Below are 14025 nucleotides of genomic sequence, written 5' to 3'. Positions count from 1 at the left end.
AATTTGTTGCGAGGAGGAGAGGGTTGTCCGTGTACATGAGGCAGTTGTAACATTGCCTCAAGATTCCCAGATTCACCACTTGGACCAGAGAGGAGATTGACAACTGACCTTTGGACATGCTAGAATAGTATTGGGAATTCCTTTATAATTGAAAAAAAGGGCCAATGAGGAAGAAGGTACTCAAGGGGAGTTTGTGAGGGTGTAGTGCTTTTAATTTTTTAGTGCTGACTTATATAATTGCTTTAGTGAGCAAGTGCCAGGTAACTTAAATGCAATGTGTTACAGGTAACTTAAATGCAAAAATGACAAACAGTAACTTTTTTCAAGTGAAACAAGGAAATAAGTACAGTAAGCAATGCAGATATCACTAGGGATCCACAGAAGCGCTGAAAAGCCGCATTTTAGGTGGAATTAGCATTTCAGGGAAATAACAAGAAAACAAACAACAAGCATACAAACAAAGCTAGATTCAGCAGGCTTGGATCTAGTCTATGCTACAGCAAACAAGGTGTACCAATTGCAGTAACAGTTCAAATATGCAGGCACTATAAGCCTTTAACCAGGAATTCCCAGCTTAGAAGGGCAGAGTCCAGCCTCTCCTCCCACAAGAGTGCATACCACGAACCTTCTTAATGTAAAATAACTGGCCTGAAGCCCAAGTGCTTAAACCAGAACTAATACACCTTTAGAATAACAGACACTGAGCCCTCAATCAGCAGTTTCCAACTTAGAAGGATGTAAGCTACCTGTCCTGCCACCACAGTGCAGGCCACAAACCTTCCTAATGTAAAACAACTGGTCTGAAGCCCAAGTGCTTAATCCAAAAGACTTAGAATGATAGCTACACTTTAATCAAGTTACTACCAAGCAGTAATAAATACAATTGAATACTTTAAAGAATGCCTGGATTAGTGCTCAAGTTATACAAACAAAGCTAGATTCAGCAGGCCTGGATCTAGTCTATGCTACAGCAAACAAGGTATACCAATTTCAGTAAGAAGCAGTTCAAATATGCAGGCACTATAAGCCTTTAACCAGAAATTCCCAGCTCAAAAGGGCAGAGTCCAGCCTCTCCTCCCACAAGAGTGCAGACCACGAACCCTCTTAATGTAAAATAACTGGCCTGAAGCCCAAGTGCTTAAACCAGAATTAATACACTTTTAGAATAACAGACACTGAGCCCTCAGTCAGCAGTTCCCAACTTAGAAGGATGTAAGCTACCTGTTCTGCCACTACAGTGCAGACCACAAACCTTCTTAATGTAAAACAACTGGTTTGAAGCTCAAGTGCTTAAACTAAAAGGCCTAGAATGAGTTACACCAAGCAGTAATAAGTACAATTGAGTACTATTAAGATGACGCAAAAGCAAATAAAGTAGGAAGAAACACAAATACAGTAAAAGCAGATACATTTTTTTTTTTTTGAGTGAGCAAATGAGATGGGCCCAGAAGTTACAGGACAGAAACAAGTGCAAATGCAGGCCTTCAAATCAGAAAGTTGAAAGAGATGGAAGACCGCCCAAATGGCCAATAACTACAAATTCTGGGCCAGAACCACTCCTTATGTGGTAGACAGGTTACCTAATGCTTACCACTCCCACTGATAAGCTAGAAGGCTTCCCTCCAACACAGAAAGGCTTGGGGGGCTCAGAAGCTTACAAACAGTCCTGAATACAGCAAATCTGTATCTGGAACACTAATTACAGGAAGGTGGGAAACAGGCTTACAATTTTTTTTTTTAGAAAAGTAGCAAAAACAGTAGTAAAAACAATTCACATGCAGTGCAAGCTGGCACACTTGAGTATGTAGCAATATTAGTCCACACACAGTTTGAAAAAATGTAATTAAATTAAAAAGGACTAAAAGCAAGTGCAGAAAGGGTTTATTAGGTAGAATGCGGTAAAGAGATGGGACTGGGGGAGTGTCCTAGATCAAATCTACAGTGGGGAGGGCACTGCAAAAGCCACCAAATTTAAACTACAACCAAGAACAGGGAGGGTGGGGAAGACAGTTTCAACAGAGATGTGAGGAATCACAGTGCAAATTATAAAACCAGAAAAATATATACTGATCTCTGTATATTTGCAGAACAGTAAGACAACAGATATCTAAGCAACAATTTAGCTCTATAATACAGAATAATACAGAATAATATACTCAGCTCTATATATTTGCAGATAGTCTTGTAAGGCTCTCTCTCTCAGTGCACAGGTTCCAATTTAAATGCAGGCTGTTATTAACAGGTCAAAATTAAGGGAACCTGGAGTTAAGCAACACACAAGCTATAAAAAACAGTTATATCAGCTGAAGACAAGGCAGAAAATGAGGGGGGGGGACAGTTTCAACAGAGATGTGAGGAATCACAGTGCAAATTATAAAACCAGAAAAATATATACTGATCTCTGTATATTTGCAGAACAGTAAGACAACAGATATCAAAGCAACAATTTAGCTCTATAATACAGAATAATACAGAAAAATATACTCAGCTCTGTATATTTGCAGATAGTCTTGTAAGGCTCTCTCTCAGTGCACAGGTTCCAATTTAAATGCAGGCTGTTATTAACAGGTCAAAATTAAGGGAACCTGGAGTTAAGCAACACACAAGCTATAAAAACAGTTATATCAGCTGAAGACAAGGCAGAAAATGAGGGGTGGGGGTGGGAAGACAGTTTCAACAGAGATGTGAGGAATCACAGTGCAAATTATAAAACCAGAAAAATATATACTGATCACTGTATATTTGCAGAACAGTAAGACAACAGATATCTAAGCAACAACTTAGCTCTATAATATAGAATAATACAGAAAAATATACTCAGCTCTATATATTTGCAGATAGTCTTGTAAGGCTCTCTCTCAGTGCACAGGTTCCAATTTAAATGCAGGCTGTTATTAACAGGTCAAATTAAGGGAACTCTATATATTTGCAGATAGTCTTGTAAGGCTCTCTCTCAGTGCACAGGTTCCAATTTTGTGTGAATAGTAGGTAAATAACATAGAGATAGTGGGTATAGTGGCCAATGTTCATAAGATGTGTAGTCTGAGGAAATTCTCCGAAAGCGAGTGTCACACAGCTTTCTATAACTATTTCCCTAGTATTTAATGCTATATTCCCCATGTATAATACCTCTTGAACCAAATGCTTGATCCATTTGCTTTCTCAAAATTCTTATTTGACCTTTTCCACAGAAGTCAGAGTCTACTCCATTTCATCCCTCCCTCCCTCCTTCCCCTGAGCATTTTTTATGATGACTCAGGCTGTCAGTACACCTGGCTCTTGAAAACTGTGAAGAACTATTTGTTTATTTCTCACCCTTTATTGTGTCTTCAGCCTTTGATACTATTTCCCTTTTCAACAAAATGGATAGACTTCTTGTCTTATTGCCATGCTTCTTGTTAAAGTATCGAACAATAGTCTGAGCGTCTTTGTACAATACTTTCCTCTGTTTGTACTTTTGTGTTATAATCATTGCCTAGTTATTCATTAGATTTGTTTTCATTCTCCAGAAGTGTTTCTCGTTCTTCACCATTGTGCATCTTTTTGTTTTCTAGAGCATTGTTTATAAAGCTTCCTTTCTAAGCCACTGATTTTGTTTCTTTTTTTCTTTCATCTTTATTTGCCATCTTATTCCTTCAGTGGCACAGTTAACAATTAATTTTATTATGATTGTTAAAGTAAACTGATCTTTTTGCCTTTTTTTCTACTTCACCCTCATGATACAGGATTTAGAAGTTTCTGTTCATTTTCTTTCCTTTAATATAGCTTTCTAAATGTATGCCATCTGTCTTTGCATGAAAAATTCAGGAATGGTTGTTGCCTTAAACCATACAGTCCTGTAAGATGTGACTAACATTAACAAACTGGACAGCTGCAGCCTGGTACAGGATGACTAAAGTAACTAACTCTTCTCAGGTTCACTGTGTACATGGTAGCCAAATAATGGCACGTCATTGTCCTGAAGCTATAGTGAATGAAACGTAGATGACATTATGCTGCTTTGGTATCAGACAGGTCACATAAGCCACATCTGTGCAAATAATGGTATTTTAAAAATATGAGAGTGGATTAGATGGTCATAGACAATACACAAACTGACCTCTCTGGAAATGACTCCAGAGAATGGTATTCATTGACTTAGTACTGCCAATAAGACATACTTGATTTCCTTCTAAATTAACAGTATTCTGGAATGTTACAATTAGCTGTTATTTGGACACAAATGTCACTGCAATCAAAAGAAAATGGTGACAAATATTTTATTGCTATTTAGAAGTTAAACAAAGAAATTTAGTACCCAGTCCTGGAATGTAAAGGAAAGAGAAGATTTAAGCATCACTTTTTCTCTTTATTCAGACCCAGTGAAACTCTGAAAGCATCTAGTATTCATTAATTTCAAACTTCATAAGCATCTATGCTATGCAAAACAAAATGTATCTTATTTCATAAATGCTTGCCTGAGCAAAACAAATGGTTGAAGATGCACCATATACTATAAGAACATCATCTAAAATGGGTTTCTTCTCATTGGTACATAAATGCATTATATAGCCCCACTACCGTCCTTCGTTTTCATTCTTAGAGTAGCCCCTTCTTAAAATTCATATTCTTATAAACTGTGGGTATTGAATCAAAAATCAGTTATATACTGTAGACGTGGTAAATGGCTTCCCTCTTCATCTTCATGCAGTGTGACAGAAAATGCTGGCATGTTGAACTTGTTCTTTTAACAGTGACTAGTATACAGTCATATTCTTTATTATATTATGGTAAATATATGTTCATAGGTTGGTACTAGGCTATCAATCCCAGGGTCTGCACAAGCCTAGCCTAAATAATTCCCTGGCTGTTTCATCCCACAATATTTACTTCCCTGAACCCCTGTCTAGCAGGGTGACTGACATGATCCCCAGGATAAATTTCTTATCTTCCATCCAGTTGTCAAGGTTCCTTTTGAAGAGGGCCAAGGAGGTGCTCTGCTTGACATGTATGGGCAGTCTATTCCAGAGTATGGGAAGTCTCTGGGTCAGGAACCTGTCCCTTCAGCATGTTTTGTTCATTATGATAATAAGGTTTAGATCCCTGGAGCCTGTGGCTCTGATGTCCCATCAGCTATCCATGCTGCAGCTTGCAAACCAGTGAAGATTTCCTTTGGCAGAAAGTGCTGGTGTAGTAATACTGCACATATTTTTCTACCTGGTTTCCATGTTCCTCTTTTAATTTGAGAGGGGTCCTCAGCAGCAACACAGATAAAGTGATAAATGGCAGTCAGTACAAATCTGCATTTTATAAACGTAATGATCATAAGACTGCAAACTTGTGTTGTTCACAGCAACTGGAAGTGTCTGTTGTTGTTTCTCTAATCATCAGAATCATGAAAGACCACATGCTTATCATCACTTTGTCTTTCTTTAGACCATTCTGGTGTCCATGTGCCTGCTTGGCAAGGACAACCGATAAAGACAAATGTGAGGTCAGGGCTTCGTTATAGAATGGTAGGTATGCTTCATAAGGGCAGGGCAGTGGTCTGCGTCTGCAGCATGTTCGAGTGCAGATTTAAATGCTGAGTGTACTGATCTCTAGAAACAATGAACATTATATATGAAACATTGACAAGTGGGAGATAAATCTAGAAAATTGCAGGGATGACATCTCAAAAGCAGATAATTGCTGCACTGAAAGTGATGGCACTGGATGACAGAGATGAAGTTTCAGTGAACTGAACCTTGTTAACTGTACAGGTGTACCTGCAATAATAATGATTTAGCAAAGATGAATAATTGCTAGTGTATGCTTCTTATGCTTAGTCATGTTAGTCAAATGATATTATTCACCATTTCAATTCAAATTGTATTTAAAATTGACATCTACAGGTACAGGCCTTTTTTCAACAGATCAGGCATAATGATAATATGACAGTTACATCAAACACAAACAGATGAATCATCAGATTAATTTGTTCCTCAACTACCTGCTTAATTCAGTTTTGAATCAAGAGGGAACCAGAGCCTATCCGTATACTCCCTGAATACAAGCAATTATGTAGCCCGACATACACCATCTACATTACAGCACTGTGCAATGAGATGTGCAGAAATGCTAAAATGTAAAAGAAAAAAAAGCCCAGCATATTTAACATAGTTTGATTGTATTAAGTTATACATTTTGTTCAGCGTAGCAGTCTCTCTGTCTCTCTTTTTTTTTCAAAATGCCTTTTTGCCTAAATGTTCTTTTTCTGATTTTGGATATGCATTCAGTTCAGGTAGAACTGAGGCATTTAAACTTATCTGCCATACCTTTTCCTTAAACTCCAACTTATCTTCCCAGCTGCTAGCCATCCTATTCCATGGAACATATTCCAGTAAAAAATAAATAAATAAATAAATATAATCTTATTGAAAAAGGCACAGCTTAAATTGTGCTTCACTAAGGTATTTTTTACACCTTTCTCATGGATGACACTAGTGTGTTTATAAATTTGTTTTTTTTTCTTTAATTTTCTTTCTGTTTTGCCAATATTAAAACTGGTGTAGGATGCACACTTGTATGTATAAACCATCCCAGATGTGTCACAATAAAATCTGCCTGCAATCATAGCACCTTTTTCAGTCTCCCAAAGATATCCAATAACCTTGATATATAAAGGGGAATTTGTTATAGCTCCTACATTTGCACATTTTGCATTTGTATCCCTAAGTTTAACCCCTGAGTTCCAACTGTTTCTTTAAAGAATGGCTTCTCCTAAAATAGGGTGCAAAGCCCAACTTTAGTTTCAAAATATCAGAAATGAGAAACCAATTTTTCTAATAATGGGCATTATTGTTCTTGCTGGAACTTTTACAAGGAATGCATGCTATCAAGATTAGATGAATGGATTTAAAGAGTTGTTTATTTGTTTCACATTAACTTAAATTTAAAAAAAAAAAATGTTTTATCTGTTCATATTTGAGTTTGTGATATCATTTCATGTAGTAGCAATTTGTGACATAATTTCCTGCTCTAACTTTTAAATGTGGAAGTTATGATTTTGCTTGTATTCTGATGAATTTGTCCCATAATTATAGGGTGAAAGCATGTAATAGTTTGTGTTAAAAGTTTGTATTAAACATGTCTTTAGGGACAAAAAAAGAAGAAATCACTTTTGTCACATGACCAACTTTTATAAGATATCATGTGATGGTGGTTGTTTTTGATTTTTAATGACCAATGAGAATGCTTATATTTAGTTATTTATTTTACATTTGTTGACTGGGTTAGTCCAACTGGGTCAGAGCCCTTTTTCAGTAGGGACCTGGGGAGAAAAGCTCCACAAAAAAGACAATAGACACTTGATTATCTAACTAAAGTAACATAGTACATAGTTCTTTAAACAATATTTTCCCATCGGAGAACATATTCTTAGTTTAACATAGTACATAGTATAGTTCTTTAAACAATAGTTTCCCATCATAAAATATTAATCTTAGTTTAACATGAGAGGCTTTAGTTTTACATATTAGCATAGGACATCTAGTACAGTCACAGGGTACAGAGGATACAATTAGAATATTTGCATTTATCACTTTGTGTTTAGCAGAGACAAGAAAAAGGCTCAAGAATTATTATATGAGTCTATAGTAAAAATAAGCAGGTGGATGGTGAAGAGGCTATATGAAGAATGAGTATTATACAGAAATAAAGTAGTAATGAAAGTGAGTTAGATGTCACAGCAGTACAGAAAGGGAGGACAAGGTGGGAGTGGACAATCAGGTCAATCAGGGGGATAGTTACACTGACATAGTCTAGTGTTGCTTAGGTGATTTTTTACTGCATTTTTGAACTGGGATTTAGGTTTAATATTACAAATGTGCAATGGAAGTTTATTCCAGTTGTTAGCTGGGGAGTAGTTGTAGAGGTTCTTGTCAATGTTAATCTTTGGTTTGCATATCAAAATGAGAGTTTATTCTAAGCTCTGAAGAGTTCTAGGAGGGGTGTAGGGAGAGATGATAGAGTAAATGCTGGGAGAGAAAGAGGGCTGCTGTAGAATGGAGTGAATTATCTGAAGCTGAGAGAGGAGAAGGTAGTTAGGGAGCTCTAACCAGCTTAGTTTTCTGAGTGTTAAGCAGTGGTGAGAATAGTATGGGTGCTCAGCAGGAAATTTGGCCGTCTTATTGTAAGTGGATTCCAGTTTGGTGAGAAGTGTGGTTTGTAAGTTGGTGAGGATTTGACAGCCGTATAGTAGGGTTGGTAGTAGGTAGGCATGGGATAGGGGTATCCTTGCTCTACTGGATAAAAAGTTTTTGTTTCTGTAGAGGAGTCCAACTTTTTGGTTGTTTTTTTTTTAATGTTACTGAGTACATGTAGGTCAAATTTCAACTGGTCATCAATAATGACCCTGAGTAATTTGGTATGATTTTCAACTGTGATGGGTATGTTATTGAGGGAAGTGATAAAGAAAGAAGGTTTGAGATGATTTATAGTTTTTGGAATGAAGAGCAGAAGTTTAGTCTTGTTGGGGTTTAGAATTAACTGTTTTTTTGTTGAGCCAGGTTTCAATAGATTGAATGGAGTTTTGGGTTGTATGTAGGACAGAGAGCATTGGCTATGGTGATGACTGTGGAGTCATCAGCATATTGTACTAGGGATGACTGTGGTGTAGATATGGATAACTGGTTGGTGAATATATTAAAGAGAAGTGGTCCCATAATAGAACTTTGAGGGGCCCCCATCTTTACGGGAATTTCAGGGAAGATAGCTGAGAACCATTTAACTGATTGGAGATCATTCCTGAGGTAGCTAGAGAACCAGGAGATAGTAGAGGAAGATAGGTTGAGTTTTGAGAATTTGTTTAAGAGGAGGGGGTGAGATACAATGTCAAAGTCTTTTGAGAGGTCAAGAAAGAGGCAAGATACAAGTTTGTTCTGGTCTCTAGCTTGTGAGATGGAGTTGATGAAGGAAATGAGGTCTGTAGAGGTACTATGTCCAGGACAAAAGCCATGTTGGGTAGGGGTGATTAGTTTCTCATGTATGAGGTATTGTAAGACTTGTTTGTGTACACATTGTTCCAAGATATTTGAAAGGGGTGATAGGATTGCTATGGGCTGAAAGTTAAACAGTTCAATAGAGCTACCCCCTTTATGGATAGATAAGGTATAGAACTTTTTCCAAGTTGTAGGGACTTCAGCCTCAGTAATGGATCTTTTGATGAGAACAGAGATGGGCAATGCAATGAAGATGGCTGTTTTCTGCAGAAAGAGTGGTGGGAGCAAGGTTTAAGTTTAGGTAGCAGGGATTTAATGTAGTTGGCGGATACATTTTTTAGGGAGAAGGGTGAGGATGAGTTTGAGGGTTTAAGAGGGTTGTTGGTAGGGACATTGACAGTATTGGTATTAGGATGGTTGGTTAGTTTGCTAGTGGAGTCTATGAAATAGGCCTTAATGTTAGTTGCAGTCTAGAGGAGTACCTGAAGGACTAGGTTGGGGAGAGGAAGGCTTGCCAGGATGGAGGATTTGATTAACAGTATGCCAGAACTTCTTTGGGTTATTAAGGTGTGACTTATAGGGTTATTATAGTAGTTTCTCTTGTCATTAGTAATTGCTTTTTTAGTGAGGTTACATAGGTGTCTTTAGTGTTGGAAGTGGGAGGGGAGTTTAGTTTTAGACCAGAGTTTCCATGTTTTATCTCTGTGCCATCAGGGAGCAGGTGGAGTTAGTAAACTAAGGGGATATGGCTGCTTTTATTCTTACATTACGTATGGGGGCTAGGGAGTTGAGTATGTTTAGGAATATGTTGTTAAATTCCTGTATGACATTATTAAGAGGTAAGTGTCTGAGGAATGACCAGTTGATAGCTGAGAGCTGTTTAGCATGCTAGAATTAAAATTTGTCAATCTGCAACATGCTTTGATCTTATGGGGTTTACGCATATGAGGATTGAAACGGAGGACTTTAATTGGGCAGTGGTCGCTATGGGTATTGAGCAAGGTTTCAGGGAAGTGATATTTATGGGGGTGAGATACTAGGATCCAGTCAAGGATAGATGATTGATTAGAAGGTTTGGTAGTATAGGTAGGGTTGGATATTAGCTGGGTGAAACCATGTAAGTTAATGTAGGAGGAGGGGATTCAGAGGAGAGAGTTAACCAGTTTATGTTGACATCACCCATGAGTGTGGTTTCATTGGGGAGGTCATTGCAGAGTAAGGAAAGAATATTTTCAAGAACTTCAATGTTGTTGCTAGGTAGAATATAGATCGTGCACACATTTAATGAAGTATGGGTGTTTAGCTTACAGTTTGAGAGGTAGGAGGGGAGGGGATGGATAGAGGGGTTAGAGTAAGGTGGTTAGCAAACATGATGGCTACTCCACCTCCTTTTTTCTTTGTTCTATCTAATCTGAGGATATTATAGCCGGGGGGGGGGGGGAGTTTATCTTTGTCCGGTATATGGGGTTTTAACCATGTTTCACAGAGGGCAATGATGTCTGGGGAGTGTTGAGATATCCAGGAGTGGAATTCAGTAGTTTTGTTGATTAAGCTTTTCATATAAATGGAGTATAGAGAGATGTGTTTTGTGGGATATTAGGGTGGGGATGGATGGATTGAGTGGAGGTGGTATCATGAGGGTAGGGGAGGCTAGGCCTAGGGTTGGGGGGAATGTCACCTGTGAGTAGAAGGGAGAGGAGATTGGGGATAGGATGTGGGATGGGGGTGGCAATAAGGTAGTATTTTGGTTTTCCTTTCAGGGTTTTTGATTTCCATGTAACTGTTTTTTTAGAGGAATTGATATTGATTTAGTAGATGGTGGCACTGTCATGGGTGAAAGAGGGGGTTGTGGGAAGACTGGGGAATAGATATAGGTAGGTGACCTAAGGACAGGATTTAGTGGAAAGCTGTAAGAGGAGAGGTTGTATAAAATAGTGTAGAAGTAATTAGAAGTGCTAGAAAGAAGGAGAAGGAAACCATGTTTAGTAGTAGATGGAGAGAGGATAGTTGCAGGAATTGAGGGGATACAGGTTTAAATATGGTTAAGGAGTATGAGCAAAAGGAGTTATAGTTTGCTGGCATGTGGAGGAGAGACTTAGGGCTAGGTCAATATGTGGAGGAAGGGGAGGGGTAATGGGTGGAATATTTGGGGAGAATGTGATTGGTAATTTGTGGTCAGAAGGTGGGTTTAGGAGGAATGATGAACAGAAGGAGAGAATAAAGGAAATTATATCAGGGGTGGGTGGGAATGGGGGTATGGTACGGGAGCAGGGTGAGCCTGAGCAAAGCGAGGACTAATTGTGCGGACTGGCCCAGCTGGATGAGGTAAGTGGATGGTCCAGAAACAATCAGTCTATGTAGATATATGCAGAAGGGTATGCTAGCCTAAAGTTTAGAGGTTGGTGAAGGTGGGATTGGGACAGTGGAAGCAGAGAGTTCAGGCTCTTAGGCCCAATATCCAGTTGATGAGGCAGGGGCTTACTGGGTAAAAGTAGGTATTTCACTGTAAAATACTAGAGTTGGAATAGTGTAGAGGCATCTCAGGGGTAGCTTAGGTGGGCCAGTTAGGCAAGTTGCTTTGTCTTAGGGTATAGTGCCCTCTAGTGGGCAGTGAGAGAAAATTGCTAGGACTGAGAGAGAAGGATAGGGAGGCAAACGTTCTCCGGGAGACCTTAGGGATTTTGCTAGCCCTGGTATGGTCTGGGACTCAAGAACAAGTATAAAGCCAGTAAAATAATCTTTGAGTTGGCAGCTATTAGCAATATCAGTTAATAAGTGATAGGACTAGGTCTGCAATGTTTGCTAAGGTAAAATCTAGACATACTTTGCTTAAAGGGAGGGTTCCATTTCTTGTAAAAGCTGTTAGGGAGCCTTTTCTTTTTTGGTTTGTACTTCAGGACTTAAATGTGGTGCCATCCACAAAGCAAGCAACTCTGGTGGATGGTGGGAGGTAGACCATCACAACCTTCCGGCAACAGTGTGGGTTGCTTAAAGGGAGGGTCCCATTTCCTTTAAAGGCTGTTAGGGAGCCTTTTCTTTTCTGGTTTGTACTTTAGGGCTTGAATGTGCTGCTGTCCACAAAGCACGCAACTCTCGTGGATGGTGGGAGGCAGACCAGCACAACATTCCAGCAATAGTGCGGGTTGCTTAAAGGAAGGGTCTCATTTCCTGTAAAGGTTGTTAGGGAGCCTTTTCTTTTTTGGTTTGTACTTCAAGACTTAAATGTGATGCCATCCACAAAGCAAGCAACTCTGGTGGTTGGTGGGAGGTAGACCGGCACAACATTCCAGCAACAGTGCAGGTTGCTGTGTGGGTGCGGGTTGCTGTAGATGCACCGTATTAGTACTTGCAATCCCTGCTGCAGTTGCAAAAGGTATATTTAGTGAGCTGCTCTTTACACAGTCTTGCCTACATGCATACATTGCTAATGTGCATTCTGGCTTATTGTGCATAGACAATAAACAGAAGAGATCGAGTCACTATTGCAGCCATAGCGTTTCTTAATTCCGGGAATGTCTCATTACACTTTCTTAAACATGATTCAGACTCATACCTATAAATTATTTCACTAGTTTTATGGTTGAAATATATTTTTGAAGCTTACTAATTACATATATGCCTTTTTATTTAGTTTCTCATAAGTCAGGAGGCCTTTATTTAAACTATAAGATTCTTGAAGGGATTGCTCACATTCTGTTTTCATTTGTAATTTCAGTGGTAACAAAAACTGTTTCAGAATTTCACAACAGTCTTGCCATGACTGATTATCACATCGGAGGTAGTCTAAATATATTTGGTTCCCATTTTCTTCTTTAACTTCCTCCATATTCCTTTCAAATGATGACATTCTAATAATTTATAAAATGTTTCCCCCCCAAAAAAGCATGTGTTATATCTTGACAAAAGAGTTCAACACCTGTCTGGTTCTGTGGCATACAAGAAAAAAATCCTCATTATGATTTAGATGACCAAAATTTGAATACTGGCTCAGGTGTTAGAAGAGCAGAGCATGACAAGCTGGGACTCAGCAGCCAATGCTGACTCACCAATCCGGGGAGGGGGGGCTGGTGTATTTTATTGGCTGATTGCCACTATGCAACTACAGACTTTCCAGGCACTGAACATAGCCAGGATTGGGGACATAGATTTGACCCTGGTAAGCCAGTGATAGTAGCCCTCTACAGTATTTGTTTGTGTGCGCGTGTGTGTGTGTGTGTGCGTGTGCATGTGTGTGCGTGCGCGCACGTGTGTGTGTGTGTGTGTGTGTGTGTGTGTGTGTGTGTGTGTGTGTGTGTGTGTGTGTGTGTTTGAATTTGTGTGGAAGTATGTGTATGTTGAGAGAGGGTATAATAGGCCACTGCTGTGATATAGTGCTCATATAAAACAAACCAGGCCATTTAGTGGATCACACCATAATCTCTATACCTCAAATAGATGAGCCAGTCCTTTTGTTACAAACAGAAGCAGTTTATTAGCAAAAAGTTAAGCACTTTTGTCTTGATTACTTGATAGAGACTTCTTCAGAACTAAAACTCTCTAAAAACAAGCCTTTTATAATCAAAAGGTGATGACCTAAATAATTTACATAATTAACTTAATTACTCCACTTCAATCAGTGTCTAAAGACACATGCTGATAATATGTACTTATATTTAATGTAACCATTGAAAATAACTAACTATATTGCCAATAAATATTACTTGGTTGTTCTAAAACCAATTGTATTTTATTTTAGTTTATCATAGTTCAAGAGCTCTCTTTTTGAGAACAGGGATCAGGGACAAATACTTATTGATACTGGGTAGTATATTGGACTGCAACTTTATAATCCAATAAAATTCTGTTAACTCAAGGGAAAGTTCCCACTGTCCACCCCTAAGGTGCTTTGGTACAAGTTTTTATTTGGGCTCTTTTTTCCGTTTGGTGTTTTACTATATAGTGCTCATATCAAAGGTTGGTGCCTTAAAGCAAAATGCCCTGCAGGAATAAATGGGCTAGGAGTTGTATCTTCACGTGATTGAATGGGCCTGCAGTTACTGAAAATATCTGATACTAGGCAGACACC

Source organism: Protopterus annectens, chromosome 2.part2 (assembly GCF_019279795.1).
Source record: "Protopterus annectens isolate FY-2018-M chromosome 2.part2, PAN1.0, whole genome shotgun sequence".
NCBI lineage: Eukaryota > Metazoa > Chordata > Ceratodontiformes > Protopteridae > Protopterus > Protopterus annectens.
Note: the sequence above shows the minus strand (reverse complement) of the source record.